The 17,754-nt window shown below is 39.7% G+C and overlaps 1 protein-coding gene across 1 annotated transcript in view; it reads left to right on the forward strand.

Moving 5' to 3' along the window:
- The first annotated feature begins 5,830 nt into the window (after nucleotides 1-5,830).
- Nucleotides 5,831-17,754, forward strand: part of ARHGAP24 (Rho GTPase activating protein 24) — an 878,267-nt gene continuing 866,343 nt past the window's right edge. The window contains exon 1 of the mRNA XM_070791721.1: nucleotides 5,831-5,847. The gene's annotated coding sequence lies outside the window, so the exon portion shown is untranslated. The remainder of the gene's footprint in view (nucleotides 5,848-17,754) is intronic.

A 17,754-nucleotide genomic window follows, 5' to 3' on the forward strand; every position in this document is an offset into this window, starting at 1 on the left:
TGGTAAGACATTAATAACTTGAGATAGACTGACCATACTTTTAAAAAACAGAGAATAGATTGAGCATATTTAAAAAAATAATTTCCTTAAAAATATAGGTAGGACTATGAGATAAGGAAATGAATAGAGAATGTACTTGTAAGAACTGAACCATGACTTCCTGTTTGTGCCTTTATAAGCAGAGTTGTGCAGTACTTTTCTCACTATGCCCACCCTTACCCCTATTTCCATTTAAAAATGTTTATTAATTGACAGATGTCTTAGACTTGCTTGTTTTGTGCACTCAGTCACATAGTCTTCTTGTTAACATGAGTTATTCTATAATCTATAGTTTAAAATGTCTAAATGTGTGTGTGCAATTGAATATTACTCAGCCATTAAAGTGAATGCATTTGAATCAGTTCTAATGAGGTGGATGAAACTGGAGCCTATTATCCAGAGTGAAGTAAGTCAGAAAGAAAAGCACGAATATAGTATACTAACGCATATATATGGAATTTAGAATGATGGTAACAATGACCCTATATGTGAGACAGCAAAAGAGACACAGATGTATAGAACAGTCTTTTGGACTCTGTGGGAGAAGGCAAGGATAGGATGATTTGAAAGAATAGCATTGAAACACGTATATTATCATATGTGAAACAGATCGCCAGTTCAGGTTCGACGCATGAGACAGGGTGCTCAGGGCCGGTGCACTGTGATGACCCTGAGGGATGGGATGGGGAGGGAGAGGAGAGGGAGGTTCAAGATGGGGAACACATGTACACCCATGGCTGATTCATGTCAATGTATGGCAAAACCACTACAATATTGTAAAGTAATTAGCCTCCAATTAAAATAAATAAATTAATTTAAAAAATACATGTGTATGTGTATATATGTGCATGTGTGTTTAAGACATTCATTGAGATGATTCAGAAATCTAATTGCTGTTCTTGTGAGCTAGTTGGATTCAAGTCATAATGGCACCCAACTCCAGTACTCTTGCCTGGAAAATCCCATGGATGGAGGAGCCTGGTAGGCTGCAGTCCATGGGGTCGCTAAGAGTCGGACGCGACTGAGCGACTTCACTTTCACTTTTCACTTTCATGCACTGGAGAAGGAAATGGCAACCCACTCCAGTGTTCTTGCCTGGAGAATCCCAGGGACCGGGGAGCCTGGTGGGCTGTCGTCTATGGGGTCGCACAGAGTCGGACATGACTGAAGCGACTTAGCAGCAGCAGCAGCAGCAGCAGCAGCATATCTTTTCCTTGCTGCTGCTGCTGCTGCTAAGTTGCTTCAGTCGTGTCCAACTCCTAGTGACCCCATGGACTGCAGCCTACCAGGCTCCTCCATCCATGGGATTTTCCAGGCAAGAGTACTGGAGTGGGTTGCCATTGCCTTCTCCATCTTTTCCTTGAATTCTTAGCTTTATTACATTTTTTGGTGGTGATCAAGGAGAGTACATAATCTCAATTGATATTTTGCTTCTTTTACTCTTCTTTCATGATTTGGCAACAATCCCTGGTAGCTCAGTCTGTAAAGAATCCTCCTGCAATGCAGGAGACCCTGGTTTAATTCCTGGGTCTGAAAGTTCAGCTGGAGAAGGGATAAGCTACCCACTTCAATATTCTTGGGCTTCCCTGGTTGGTCAGCTGGTAAAGAATCTGCCTGCAATGCAGGAGACCTGGGTTTGATCCCTGGGTTAGGAAGACCCCTGGAGAAGGGAAAGGCCACCCACTCCAGTGTTCTGGCCTGGAGAATTCCATGGACTGTGTAGTCCATGGGGTCGCAAAGAGTCAGACATGACTGAGTGACTTTCACTTTTTCACTTTATTTCCTTTTAACTTTATCATAACTTTGTCATGATATTCTCTTAATATTTAGCTTCCAAGAATGAGATGGTCAAATATGTTATTTTTCTCAATTATTTTTTCGCTTTCTGTTTGAGGCCTATTCTTCTTGACCCCACTGATATCAGATTTGGTCAGTTGACTTGCTGAGCCAACGGAATGCAAGTGGAGGTAACACTTAAGAGCCATCACGTAGCTCTCCATTATAGGCTTACCTCGGTTTATTGCGCCTCACTTTATTGTGCTTCTTATAAATTTAAGAGTGTGGCAACCCTGTGTTGAACAAAGATTTCAGCACCATTTTCCCAACAGCATTTGCTCATTTTGTATCTCTGTTCAGTTCAGTTCAGTTCAGTCGCTCAGTCATGTCTGACTCTTTGCGACCCCATGAATCGCAGCATGCCAGGCCTCCCTGTCCATCACCAACTCCTGGAGTTCACTCAGACTCACGTCCATCGAGTCAGTGATGCCATCCAGCCATCTCATCCTCTGTCATCCCCTTCTCCGCCTGCCCCCAATCCCTCCCAGCATCAGAGTCCTTTCCAATGAGTCAACTCTTCGCATTGAGGTGGCCAAAGTATTGGAGTTTCAGCTTCAGCATCATTCCTTCCAAAGAAATCCCAGGGCTGATCTCCTTCAGAATGGACTGGTTGGATCTCCTTGCTGTCCAAGGGACTCTCAAGAGTCTTCTCCAACACCACACTTCAAAAGCATCAATTCTTCGGTGCTCAGCCTTCTTCACAGTCCAACTCTCAAATCCGTACATGACCACAGGAAAAACCATAGCCTTGACTAGACGGACCTTTGTTGGCAAAGCAATGTCTCTGCTTTTGAATATGCTGTCTAGGTTGATCATAACTTTCCTTCCAAAGAGTAAGCGTCTTTTAATTTCATGGCTGCATTTTGGTAATTCTCAAAATATTTCCAACTTTTTCATTGTCATTACATTTCTTTTGGTGATCTGTGATCAGTGATCTTTGATGTTACTGTTATCACTCACTAAGTCTCAGGTGATGGTTAGCATTTTTTAGTAATAAAGCATTTTTATTTTATTTATTTGTTTTTAGTAATAAAGCATTTTAAAATTAAGGTATGTACATTGGGTTTTAGACACAATGCTATTTCACACTTGATAGGCTATGTGATAGCATAAACATAACTTTTATATACACTAAGAAACCAAAAAATTTGTCTGACTCGCTTTATTGCAATATTTGCTTGATCATGGTAGTCTGGAACTGAATCCACAATGTCCCCAAGGCCTTTCTATATTCTTTTTCTTCTGCTATGACATCAAAATAAGGGTTGCTCCCTCAGCCTGGGTCCCAGGATGAGGAAGGCATTCATCAGGAACCCAGGCAGACACAGACATAAATGATGTTATTATTACAAAAAGCTCAGATTTTCAGCATCATTTGTTACTGCAGTACCTAACTAAACTAGTCATTACAAAGGAACTTAATAGTTACATGTTATTTAGAAGGAGGGGATAAACTGTTAGTGCAACATTGAGGACAAATATATGTTTCAGAATTTGAGTTATGGGTTTGACTCAGGTTTGAATTAATTAGTTGTGAATACTTGGCTTAGCTATTAAACTATTCAAACTTCAGGTTTTTCCATCTGTAAGATGGGATTAACTCACATAAACTTACAGCTTTGCTGTGAAGATGAAATAACTGTATTAAGGCAATGCTTGCTGCTGTACTAATAATCAAATGCAAAACTGCATAATGACTCAGAGTGTAGAGAAGTTTGTTTCTAACTCACTTAAACTGCAAAACGCACGATCCTGATTGTCAGATATATTTTCTCCAAGTAATGCTTCAGGGACGTTTGTTCCATTTTGTGGCTCGGCTCTCTGCAATACATGGTTTCTAAGGTTGCCTGGGAACTGTCTCCATTCCCATCATCCAGAAAGGGCAAAGGACCATGGATGATCTCAAGAGGGAGGTTTTCATGGGCCAGGTGTGGAGGTGTTACACATTGTTTCTGCTCATTTTCCAGTTGTTAGAACCCAGTTGCATGGTTGAACCCAAGTACAATATAGGCTGGGAATGTATTCTTAAAAAGAATAAATAGGTTTGATGAACTGTTAGCAGTCTCTGCCACAGTGATCTATAAGAAGGGAAAGGCTTCCTACAAGGGACTTGCCTGGTGGTCCATTGGTTAAGACTCCACCTGCCAATGCAGGGAACACTGGTTCAATCCCTGGTCCAGGAAGATTCCACATGTCCTGGGGCAACTAAGCCTGTGTGCCATAACTACTGAGTCTTCATGCTCTAGAGCCCATGTTCTGCCACAAGAGAAGCCACTGCAATGAGAAGGCCACGTGCCACAGCTACAGTAGCCCCCACTCACAGCAACTAGAGAAAGCCTGCATGTGACAAGGAAGATTCAGTGCAGCCAGACAGCAAAACAAAACAGACTACCTATGAGATTCTAGTAGATGCTTAATAAACATTCTTTACAGTTTGCTTTCTCTAGGTTTCTTCAAGTCTTATGTAAATATCAAGAATGTTTTATCTACTAGGGATCAAATGCATGGCTTTAAAATAGAACATATAAGTCCTGCAGCCATGAAAAAATGATTAGTTCGGGAGTCTTTCTTGCCTGATAATTCTTGGTATTCATAGAGCAACTCGCTTAGTGAAAACATCTTGGTTCATTACCTCTCAGAACTAGAGGGAAAACTAGAGGCATTCAATAAGTGTTGGATGCCTAATTGAACAGATATACCTCTTTTGATTTAATAAACTATCAGGACTGAACAAGTGTTGTACCCTGTTGTAAAGCATATGGTAAAATGTGAGAACTAAACTGATTCTCTAGAGATTTGCCATGCAAGAACTGCTACTTGATTTTTATTTACTGTAGAAAATGGCTGTATTTCTAACATAAAATTAACAGACTTTACACAAATTTTCAGTTTTTTATTATGTTGTTGAATAATTTCTTTGGGTTTTACTCTTTCATGATTCCAGATACATGTGAAAGCTACTGGTAATTTCTGCTTGTCAAAATCAGGTTTGTAAGAATCTTTGCAAACACATATAGATGGGTTTGAACTTTGGTTTTTCTTTACGTTTTCTTAGGTACTTGACTTTGGGCAACTTACATTACATATGTGGGCCTCAATATTTTTGTCCATCACACAGGATGAGGATAAACCTAGGTTATGTATTTATTTATTTATTTATTTTTTTGTCTGTCAAAAATAAGCATTTTAATCAACAAGAACTCATAAATACATCTAATGCAACTTTCTAAGATACACTTGCTACAATTTTATATCCCTCTGAAAATGGCAAAAATTAATGAAAGATATAGCCTATTGGTAGCATATTAAAAGAAAACATATAAACATAAAATTATGCTTAGATATCAATGTTTCAGGGGTTTATCTTCCTTTGAAATAATTTAGATATCCAGTAATGATCCATTAATTAGCTCTATTTAATTATTCTAAGGTTTTAAATTCCCTAGAGTTCTTTTTTAAATTGAGATTATGTATTTATAGTGAATTTTAAATGAGATAATACATGCAAAACAATGTATTTTTTGCATTATTTACTGTATTCCAGAATGCATTTTCCAGTATAGTAAAGTGCATTTTTATTAATATTAACAGCAATGATAATATTAGTAATATCAAATTATAATAAAGTATTACCAGGGAAAGGTATATTTTTCTCAGAGGTGCACTATATCTATGAAATAGGAATGATGTTTAAACATATTTTCCTTTAAAAGCCACATTCCTAGGGAAAACATGGAATGAGTTTCACATATGCATCCTATAAGGCTCTGAGCAAGCTTTTGTTCTCACCTGTTTTGACATTGCATAATTGGATAGTAAACAATTATGTCACATGTTTGGCCTGTACTTAATAATTTTGAAAAGCCACTAGAGGGTGCTACTTTGTTAGGAAAATAAAAGCACCTCCCAACAGTAGCATTCAGTCGGCAGCGGCGACGTCTGATGTTAGGGGCCAGAACTGAGCTCTCTGCTGTGAGTATCCGGATAGAATTTATTCATTTATCGTTTATGTCGGAAGTAAATGGCAATAGAGTAGGCAAGCCACAAAAGTTGATACAAATAAAATCCTAGTCTTTTCTTTCAGTAAAGATTTATACCAATTCTGTTCTGCAAAAGCTGTATTTCTTACCAAACAAAATTCTGAGGCTATATGAGTTTCTTATGAGAGATAAGCTGGCTTTACTATGTGAGCTGTGTTTTGACAAGATATCTGTTGCTCTAAGTTTGGCATAATGATTTTCTTCCATTTTTGGTAGTTTTTATTATAAGGATGGGTGAAAATGAAGAGCTTGTATTATTTTTGCCCTCTGAAAAATCACATTTCAGTGATCCAAAGATCACAGATGTGTTCAAGTGGGTGAGCTGCAGATAAACTAAGTATGTGACCTTCATTTTCATTTCTCTGGGTTTAAAGTGAATGTTGTGCTGGTGAGAGGTTGTGTGAAATGTCAGCCTCAATTATGAATAACAATCTTTAGTCTATAGTCCATATTCAGTGGCAAGATCATCTTTGTGAAGCCAATTATCTAAGGATAAAACACAGTCAGCCTGGGTTTAGTCAAAAGATTTCTGCAGATTAACTCTTGTCTTTTCAGTCAACCATGAGGTAACAACAGAGATGGAGGAAGATTGTCAGTAGTTGGACAAGAGGAAGAAATGAATGGGGAAATCTAAAAGAATTAAAATTCTCCAATAGAAGTGAACTATGCAAAAACTGGGTGTTCTTAGGGTGTACATTTTTGATCCCTGATAGAGGAGTCAGTTTCTTGAGGATTGTTTTTTCCCACTCCATATAACTTCTGAAGTACTAGTAGGGGGGAAAGTTTTGGATTTGACTTATGTTAGTAAAAGGAACAGCTAAGAAGTTTCAGACTAAACTATCTGGAAGGGTCTAGCTCCTCAAGTCTTCTGAGCTCTTCAGAGCCAAAGTAACTCATTACAAGTCTGTTTTGGACTTAATTACACAGAATATAGTCAGTTACTGGCTCATGGTATGTGTGTATGTCTTTGTGTGTGTGTGTGTTCTCCATACAGTCACATACACTTGATCACAACTTTTAAGAGGTTATGTCAGTCAAGAGCTTAGTGTTACCCTACCCTAATTTTAATGTTAATCCAGCTTCTTTAGCTTGTTTATCTTTTGGAATAGCTTTAGTGAGTTAGGTGGTTATTCGTGGTAGGATTGAGGATGAATCAGAGGCTTGGATTACTATTCACTGTTGAGATGTTTTGAATTCCATCTTCCAATCTTTTGCAGAGAATTTGAGACTGGCAACATTTGGGTAGCACTAGAATATGAAAAAAAATTTTAACCATTTTTTCATGAATGTAGATCATGTTTATCTTTTTTTTGTAAATTCACTTGAGAAAAGCAAAGAAATGAATGGGATTATCTCATTGTCCATGTTAGGGAAGTAAGGAAACTCTAATTCACCCTTCTCTGGTCAGAGAGGGCTGAGTTTTTACTGAGAAAAATACCTCTAACTTACCATCTGTGTAAAAGCATGGATTACAGAAAATAATCTTGTATTAGAAGGAAGATGAGGGTTTTAAGCTCTCTGCTTCTGATGTGCCATTCTTAGTTGTGGCAAATGGATTTACCTTAAACCATGAACATCACTAAACTTTAGTTTATTTATTTTTTTAATGAAAAAAATTTTTTATAAGAAGTAATTCAAGAGAATTGCTGGGAGTGACATATAAAAAAGTACCCTCAAGACCTTAAAGGCCAAATAGAAGTGTTGTCATGGTCTGTGACAATATGGTCAAATTGAGCCTTACTAGGTGAATTGAACACTACTAAGAAAATACTTTAGTATTTCTTAGGGAAGCCTGGTGTGCTGCAGTCCGTGGGGTTGCAAAGAGTTGGACACGACTGAGCAACTGAACTGAAGAAAATACCCTGTTTGTTTTTCCATTCCTTGATTTTCTGTAGCATTCCAACTTCTCATTCTATACATTTCTGTCTTGCAAATAACCATATTGAATGTTTCAGCCTGACAGCAGATGCTAAAGGTGTGATGACGAGGGAAATAAAAGAAGGTAGTTTATCTTCTTGTGTAATACACAGTGTGCCTGCCAATAGCTGTGCTTTTGCTCTTGATTTCATCATAAATTTTCTATGACCTTATTCTTGCTTTAAGGCATATTACACTCTTGCCCTCTTAAGCTTAGATACTCAAATAATCCCAAGAAATTCCCTTTACTGACTTAAAACCTAAATGGACATGAAATTTAAAATATTGTACTTGGAATTTTGCTAAATTTTCCCATTTGGAAACTAGAGGGGACAAGTTTTCTCAGTAGCTTTATTTGGTATAGCTTCATGGTTCTCAAACCCTAAATCAAAGCTTTTCTGTATTGCCTCACTGGACTGAATTTTGTGTGTGAGTCCTCTTCTCTCACTTTGTATGTCCTTAAACCTTGTTTAAAAAGTAAGTTAGTCTTCATTTCACTGCTTGGGTTAATAACACACACATACCTATATGTATGGGGTAAGACAGATAGAGATCAAACAAATCAAAATATTACCTTTGTCCTTTATGATTGATAAAACTAATATTAGAGACTGTGACTTGGGGAAGTGATGATAATCTTAATACCAAACTCCAAGCTCAGCCAGAGCAGGCAGTTGGGAAGATCCTGGGTGGAAGTTGGCCCTTGTTCCACTGAAAGACAGGTGGAGTGTGTATACCATCTCAGATTAACTGGCTCCCTCCAGGATGTAGGCAATAGGGACCGAACTGCATTTACCTAATTCCTTTCTCAAACTCATCGGTCAGCTCACTGACTTTCTGGGAGGAGAAACTTTGGAAATGCCTCATTACAGAAACCCAAGGGGAGGAAAGAATGTCCCAAGACCACTACCACTCAAAATATTCTCCAGGGGGTTGTGTGTGTGTGTGTGTGTGTGTGTGTGTGTGTGTGTGTGTGTGTGTTTAACTTCATGGAGCTTAACCATTAAGGCTATGAAAAGTAAGATGGCTGCTGTTGTCTTAGTTGAGAAACTGTAGTCGATCAAGATGTCCTGCCCCTACCGCCATGAGGCTGTTGTCCTACCACCACTGACCTCTGACTTGTTGAGGACCTGCTTGGGAAGCCAGTGAGAGAGAGAGAGACCCTATTCCCTCAGAAGTGTCCAAAAGGACAGTCTGTGCTGCAGCTGAAAACTCTCTTCTTTTTATTCCCAACTCAAACTACTATCTAGCTACATTGTCCAAGTTTTTTAGAAGTTTTGTAATAATATCAAATGACCGAATGGAGCTATTCCAATAATAACACACCAAAAAACTAGAGGTCCTAAATATAAATCTCTGCCCACTACTAAATTCCTCAACAAAAATTAAAGTACAAATGTAAACTCCCTTGCATTTTACTGGTCAAATGAATTAGAGCTCAGAATCAAATTATGTGGCTTTTGTGATTTTAGAGAATTAGTGAAAAAAATTGTGCTTACCAATTTCTCATTCTGTCTAGCCTCAACAGAGATGTCTTACTGGCTGCAGAGGGTAAATTTCCTTCAACAGCTGCAGCCTGATTTGTTTCTCATGGAATGGGTTAACTCCTTTACAACTTCGGAAATAACATTAATTTATTGCAAAGTTTTTGATGTACCTAATTTTTTTAGAAAAGGGGGTCACAAAATTATTAAAGCACTGGCCCCATTCTCACCAAATTTAGAAAAAAAAAAAAACAATACTTAGCTCCTACAATAGTTTTTCCAGAGAAAATTGTGTTTCCCAAACTCAATTTTTAGTGATAGTAAAGATTCTAGAAGAGATTCATTGAGTTCTGAGAATAGCATGCACAGTCTTGATTTCGGTCTGACTAGGATGCCAGATTTTCAGAATCGATGATTTGGAAACTTGAATTCAACTGGGAGAAATCACCTATAAATATATTACCTTTGGCCCTAGAGAATTACCAGGTCTTGAGGAAAAACGCATTTATGAACACCATCTCTTTTCCAAGAAAGGGATGCTTGAGATGTGCTGAGCAAGTTTAGGACTTTGCTGGGGTCTTTCCATTATTATTTGGCATACTCTTGAGCCTTTTTTTGTGTGTGGGGGGTGCATTCTGATGGTGATTTAGTGTGGATTCTGTTTACTAATAAGTCCACCACTCTCTCTTTTTTCATGGTGGTTGATTCTACTGCTCTGGCTATGAAATTGCTAGAAATGAAATGAAATCTCCTAGAGAAAACTTCTCCTCTTTATCCTTCCTCCAGCTGGAGAAACATGTTCAGCAGATTCCTAAACTCACACTATCATTGATATTTTTTTAAAGCTTGTAGCCTTAAAAGGGTTCAGTGAGAAAAGGTATCTCCCTATGTTCTTCAAGAAAATGCTACTTGATGCAAAAATTTTCAACTAGGACCTCACCTATGTGCGATCCAAAAGTGCTCACAGAATTTAGGTATGTGATTAAAGACAATGCCTATATAAAGAGTTGTTGTAGTCGTTAAGTTGTGTTTGACTGTTTTGTGACCTCGTGGACTGTAGCCCTCCAGGCTCCTCTGCCTATGGGATTGCCCAGGCAAGAATACTGGAATGGGTTGCCATTTCCTTCTCCAGGGGATCTTCCCGACCCAGGGATCGAGCCTGCGTCTCCTGCATTGGCAGGCAGATTCTTGAGCATGGAGCCACTGGTGTTCCACTGACATGGTTGAGAAACATAGTAACATAAACAAAAATAGTTTCACCTGCTGTCCACAACGATAGATACTTCAAAGTCATGCTACAGCAGTCCGCTTCTGAAGGTCTCTGTGGCCCACACGGCATGATTTAAGGTGTGGAAAGCCCTGCTTGTGTAAAAACAGCCTCTCACTCTATGAAACACAGTCACACATCTGTGGACAGGCCATGGTAAGCTGCAGTCCTCCACCAAATGTAGAACTGCATAGTGACCTATTCCTTTAAAATGCAAGTCCTAAAGCTGCCACCAAGGCTGCACTGACTATAAGCACACCACACAACTGTGATGTTGGCGACTCTGGCGGGGACTCTTCTTCGCTGAGACTGACATCCTGACCACTCGGGGTACTCAGGGGCCAGCTTGCCTGCCAATGGACCAGACCCAGAAGCCGCAGCTGGGGACCCTTTTGTCCCTGGTCTCCTCCTGACGCAGACACCTGGCCAGAGTGCCCCGACCGGTAAGGAAGAAGAGACTTTATTGACCTCTCTCCCCTTCCCTCTCTCTTTTCTCTCCTTAACCCTTCCTATCCTTCCCCGTTTTTCTAGTCCCCCGGTCCTGGATGCAGGAATCTGGTCAAAGGGCCCTCAGCCTGAGCTGAGGATTGGAGACTGATAACCTCCTCTTGGCAGAGAACTCGAATTCTGGTTCTGATCTGGTCTGATTTGTGGTAGGGCCGAGTTCCAGTCCTCCTTTCTCTGGAGGCCCAGGGAAAAGTCCCATAATGCCTGGGTATCTGTAGGTGGCAGGAGACCTCTGTAAGGCTACCCCTTTGGCACCCCCTCTCTCGCCTCCTCCTGCTGCTGCTTTCAACCTGGCTTCCTCTCCTCCCTTGAAATCTTTGATGTTAGTACTTGGATCTGAAGTTCTGTGTCTCTATAGGAGGTTTTCTGAGAGACTGTATTCTGGTATTTAAGGGCTTCCCTGGTGGTGCAGAGGTTAAAGTGTCTGCCTGCAATGTGGGAGACCTGGGTTCTATCCCTGGGTCAGGAAGATCCCCTGGAGAAGGAAATGGCAACCCACTCCAGTATTCTTGCCTGGAGAATCCCAAGGACGGAGGAGCTTGGTGGGCTACAGTCCATGGGTCGAAAAGAGTCGGACACGACTGAGCGATTTCACTTTCACACAACTCTGAAAGTCAGTTGCCTGGTGCAATATAAAGCCCCCAGAAACCACCAGGAGTAAATCACAGACAGAGCCTGACTTCACCCAGTGCCTCATGATTCAGTATTGTTTTCGCTTGCCAGATTATACTACATGTCTGTTTCTCAGTATTCCTGGCTCAAGGCACCGTATCCTAACACTCCCTTGATGCGAACTCCCAGATCTTGGGTAAAGGCAGAATCTACTGTGTAAAACATGGGACTTGGAATAACAGAACCGAATGCCTACACTCTATAGTTAGCTGCATCATAGGGGAGGGAGAGGCCGAAGGAGCTGGGCTAGTCATGTCCAGTTCTTCTCTGAAATTCACCAGTCGGGTAACTCACCCCATCTTGTGCACAAAAAGCTGGTGGTATTTAGGACATTTAGGATGTTTCTCCTCATGGAAAACAGAACTTGATTGGATCTTCCCCCTATAGCCTCCTTTGATAGCTTGTTCTACCCTCCAGAATGCAAAACCGAAACCAACCAATCAAACACAAAAGACTTATGTGTTCTAAGTAATTGAGGAGCTCAACAGTTGAGTGACTCAACTGATGCACGATCAATTTCAATTCTGCTGCAGGTTTCCCCAGGTGCTTTACATATGTTAGCTGTAACTGATCTCTTCAAACACTTGATGTAACATATTTCTGGAAATGCTTGGTGAAATCTTGTTTTCCATAAGTAGGTTGGAAAGATTTCAAATAACACAGATGAGAAAGAAAAATGGAATGAATAGGAAAAGGATTCAAAGTGTGCAGTTGATACAGGGAGAGGTAATTACATTAAATTAAATGAAGTAATAGTTTTGTGAAAGGACTTGGCAAACCTGTAATACCATATGAAGGCAAAATTTTAGCTTTTACATTCCTTGCAAATGGATTGCAATTTGAAGTCCACAGTTCCTATGGTAAGAGTTTTGGGAGGAACTCTAAAATCGAGTTTTGAACTTTATCTTAAAGAAATGCCTTGAAATGATCTCTGTTGCCTTGGAGTCTATGTTCACGGTCACCCACTTAATGAATGGCCAAATGGAACCAAAAGACCATATGGTTCTCTTAATGACTGGTGCAAGGGCTGGTGTTTGCCTAGATTGGTGTGAAATGCATGGGTGCCAGGGCATGAGATGCTGACAGAGATAAAAACTTGGCCATAAAAAATATTAGTAATGTCAACTCTAAATATGAAGAAAAAAAAAGAAAAATAAATATGAAGGAAAAGAGATATGTATATTTTAGAATCTAGCAGATTAATTCCCTCTTTGCTTTCTTATTTTATAAAGTCAGGAAATGATTTGATCAGTAATGGCTTCTTTAAAAAATAGCAAACCAATATTAGAAAGACCCCAATCTATGTTCTACTTTCCTTTAAGTTTAGTGTATATAAATATTTTATCCAGGGGACTAATTAACAACTTGTTATTTTGCATTTTACTTAAATGATTAGTTCAAAGATGTGTCGTGTCTTAATGAAATACCTCCTTTCAATGAAAAAAAAAATTCTTATGGATCTTACAACAGACGGTAAGTTCTGCTATAATCCGGGTTTTGAAAACGTGAAATTGCTCTGACACAGTTGATGTTTTAGGAAACTTTGAGCACAACACAGATTTTGTCTGTGCTTTGAACAGTTTTGTTTGTAAAAAAAAAAAAAAAAAAAAATACAGGTGGATGTAATGAACTGCAGTCAGCTGAATCCAGTTGCATAGGAATTCACACAACACACATGCTCGCATCTCAAGTTCTACCAGGTATGTATTAGAAGCCACACTCACTCACATCTGATGTTAGAACTTTCAGATCCATTTCAGGTAACCCTCCTTCCATCATTTTACAATGACTCACAGGTGCAACCCTTATGTAATCTTCATGTCTTTTTCAAGGTAAAGTGCCATGTTTGTTGTAGTATTTATGCATTTTGAAACTATTTCACGTGTATAAAATTGTGCTACCATTTTTATTAGGTTTCAGTCTTTAAAAAAAATTTGTCACTGATGTGGTTTCTGAGAGTTGCATTCCAGGACTCATTTTCTCACAAGCCCTCTGGCTTTTATTGTGTGCTTTTGCAAAGCAAGGTAATTTTATGGACTGCATATGTCATGTTCCAGCAGAACTGACTGGATTTTAAATACAGTTTTTAACTTTTATTTATATTTTGGAGAAACAAGTAATACTGTCTCTATTTCTCTTCTTCCATTCCCCCTAACTTTGTTGATAGTATTGTTGGTTTATTGCAAGATTCCTTCATGGTATCTGTTGGCTAGCTTCTGGGGGGAGCAAATTTGTGTTCATTTGGACTGTGAACAATTTTGTGAAGAGATATACCTTTGAAACCAGGCAGAAACTTGTAGGGATCTGACTTTAGGCTCAGAGATATTGACAACATACATTCTTGTATTTTATTATGCTCTGATTTTGAGATAAACTTTGGCAGTTAACAAGTTCCATATTTAATAAATATGTATAAAAATATGCATAAGGAAAAACTTTTGGAGGGTTTTATTTTTATTTTGTGCATCTGTCACAGGCTACATGAATACTATCACATTAATAGTATATGCATCCACTCTACTCTGATATTTATTGTATTTGTATTGAGAAACCCCTTTTTCTCTTCTTTTTCAAACATTGAAGTATAATTGATAAGTAAAATTGTAAGATATATTAATAAAGCATCAGTTCAGTTCAGTCGCTCAGTTGTGTCCAACTCTTTGCGACACCTGATGCAGCACACCAGGCCTCCCTGTCCATCACCAACTCCTGGAGTTTTTCAAACTCATATCCAATGAGTCAGTGATGCCATCCAACCATCTCATCCTCTGTTGTCCCCTTCTCCTCCTGTCCTCAATCTTTCCCAGCATCAGGGTCTTTTCCAATGAGTCAACTCTTCACATCAGGTGGCCAAAGTATTGGAGTTTCAGCCTCAACATCAGTCCTTCCAATGAATATTCAGGACTGATTTCCTTTAGGATGGACTGGTTGGATCTCCTTGAAGCCCAAGGGACTCTCAAGAGTCTTCTCCAACACCACAGTTCAAAAGCATCAATTCTTTGGCACTCAGCTTTCTCTAGAGTCCAACTCTCACATCCATACATGACTACTGGAAAAACCATAGCCTTGACTAGACAGACCTTTGTTGACAAAGTAATCTCTCTGCTTTTTAACGTGCTGTCTAGGTTGGTCATAACTTTCCTTCCAAGAAGCAAGCGTCTTTTAATTTCATGGCTGCAGTCACCATGTGCAGTGATATTGGAGCCCCCTCCCCCCCAAATAAAGTCAGCCACTGTTTCCACTGTTTTCCCATCTATTTGCCACGAAGTGATGGGACTAGATGCCATGCTCTTAGTTTTCTGAATGTTTTAAGCCAACTTTTTCACTCTCCTCTTTCACTCTCCCAAAAGGCTTTTTAGTTCTTCTTCACTTTCTACCATAAGGGTGTGTCATCTGCATATCTGAGGTTATTGATATTTCTCCCGGCAATCTTGATTCCAGCTTGTGCTTCTTCTAGTCCAGCATTTCATCATGATGTACTCTGCATATAAGTTAAATAAGCAGGGTGACAATATACAGTGTTGACATACTCCTTTTTCTGTTTGGAACCAGTCTGTTGTTCCATGTCCAGTTCTAACTGTTACTTCTTGACCTGCATACAGATTTCTCAAGAGGCAGGTCAGGTGGTCTGGTATTCTGATCTCTTTCAGAATTTTCCACAGTTTATTGTGATCCACACAGTCAAAGGCTTTGGTATAGTCAATAAAGCAGAAATAGATATTTTTTCTGAAACTCTCTTGCTTTTTCGATGATCCAGCGGATGTTGGCAATTTGATCTGTTTCCTCTGCCTTTTCTAAAGCCAGTTTGAACATCTGGAAGTTCATGGTTCACGTTTTGTAAAGCCTGGTTTGGAGAATTTTGAGTATTACTTTACTAGCATGTGAGATGAGTGCAATTATGCAGTAGTTTGAGCATTCTTTGGCATTACCTTTCTTTGGGATTGGAATGAAAACTGACCTTTTTCAGTCCTGTGGCCACTGCTGAGTTTTCCAAATTTGCTGCCATATTGAGTGCAGCACTTTCATAGCTTCATCTTTTAGGATTTGAAATAGCTCAACTGGAATTCCACCACCTCCACTAGCTTTGTTTGTAGTGATGCTTCCTAAGGGCCACTTGACTTCACATTCCAGGATGTCTGGCTCTACATAAAGTATACCCCATGATAATTTGATATATGTATATGTTATAAAGGGATTCCTAGGTGGCTCAGTGGTAAAGAATCCACTTGCCAGTGCAGGAGACACAGGAGATGCAGGTTCCATCCCTGGGTCAGGAACATCCCCTGGTGGAAGGAAATGGCAAGCTACTCCAATATTCTTTCCCAGAGAATCCCATGGATAGAAGAGCCTGGCAGGTTACAGTCCATGGAGTCAAAAAGAGTCAGACATGAGTGAATGACTTAGCACACATGCATACGTTATAAAAGGTTTCCTCCCATGTAGTTAATTAACACATCTATCACATCACATATTTTATCTTTTTTTTAAGAAACTCCTTTGCTTTTCTATATTCCCTCTCCGATTCATCATGTCCTATGCCCCACGCACAGTCATAGTGCATAAAACATAAGTTATAGACCAAAAGTTCAATGATGTGAAGGAAGTGTGTGTGGCCGTAAAAGCTGAAAAGAAATATTAATATTTATTTACTTTCTTCTGTGTTCCAGGAAGTTGGCTACCTTGTTCACTGATAATATATCTCATTCATTGACACTGATGTTTTCTTCTCTACTGTCTGTCTTTAGCACTCAATCTGGTTTGAAGCATTTCGATCTAATGCAGTAGTTGAGTGGTTGGAGTTGCAGAGTCTTGAAAGCCAAGTAGCCTGGTTGTTTCTAGATTCTTAAAATAAAGGATAAAAGTGGAACATTAAAACGTATATCTATCTATCTATCTATCTATATACACATACACACACATATATATATCATTCAATCTTCGCAGAATCCCTTATAGTTTTCACTCTCCATTTTAGCAGATGAAGAAGCTAAAGCTCATGGAAGGTTATTAGCTGTCCTAGTATCATGTGGTGTCAGAGTCATAAGTCCATTTCTGTCCTCTGATAAGTGAACACAAAGATGAAATTCGATTTGTAAGAGATTTATTGAGGGAAATGCCTGTGGAAGACAGGGAGTAGGAGAGTCTTCAGACAACGATACAGGTCTGACCCCCAGGAAAGGAGAGGAAGGAAGCAAAAGTCACAGACTGAATGGAAGTCTCAGCCAGGCCAGTGCCTCAGGGAATCCCTGGACAAAAGATGCCCATTAGAGGAGTCCTGCACTGGGGAGATGGAGAAGGCGATGGCACCCCACTCCAGGACTCTTGCCTGGAAAATCCCACGGACGGAGGAGCCTGGAAGGCTCCAGTCCATGGGGTCACTAAGAGTCGGGCACGACTGAGCGACTTCACTTTCACTTTTCACTTCATGCATTGGAGAAGGAAATGGCAACCCACTCCAGTATTCTTGCCTGGAGAATCCCAGGGACAGAGGAGCCTGGTGGGCTGTCGTCTATGGGGTCGCACAGAGTTGGACACGACTGAAACGACTTAGCAGCAGCAGCACTGGAGAGAAACAGCCAGGTTCTAGTTCCCCTGCCACTCAGTCTTGGGTTGGGAGCAGCCCAGGGGAAGCATGGACTCTCTGAGCCCCGAATTGGACCCAAAGGTGTAGACATCAGGGGGCTGCCAGTCAACTGTGATCCCACGAGCAGATTCTACTAAAAGATTTGAGCAATACACCTCTATGGACACCCAGGTCATAACTCAAGCTGAGATCTGCCTGAGTACTAAGTTCTTCCCTACAAGGATAATACATGGCTCAGGGGCAGGGGTCATTTCCCACCAATGCAAATGACATCCTCTAACTTTTATAAGATGGTAATGATGATTTCTTAAAGAAAATAGATCAAAATATTATTTTATTTGTGAAACTTATTTGTGAAAAGAAGGGAAGTGAAAATCAAAGAAGAAAAGGAAAGATACACCTATTTGA

This window comes from Bos indicus, chromosome 6, assembly GCF_029378745.1.
Source record: "Bos indicus isolate NIAB-ARS_2022 breed Sahiwal x Tharparkar chromosome 6, NIAB-ARS_B.indTharparkar_mat_pri_1.0, whole genome shotgun sequence".
In the NCBI taxonomy this organism is placed as follows: domain Eukaryota; kingdom Metazoa; phylum Chordata; class Mammalia; order Artiodactyla; family Bovidae; genus Bos; species Bos indicus.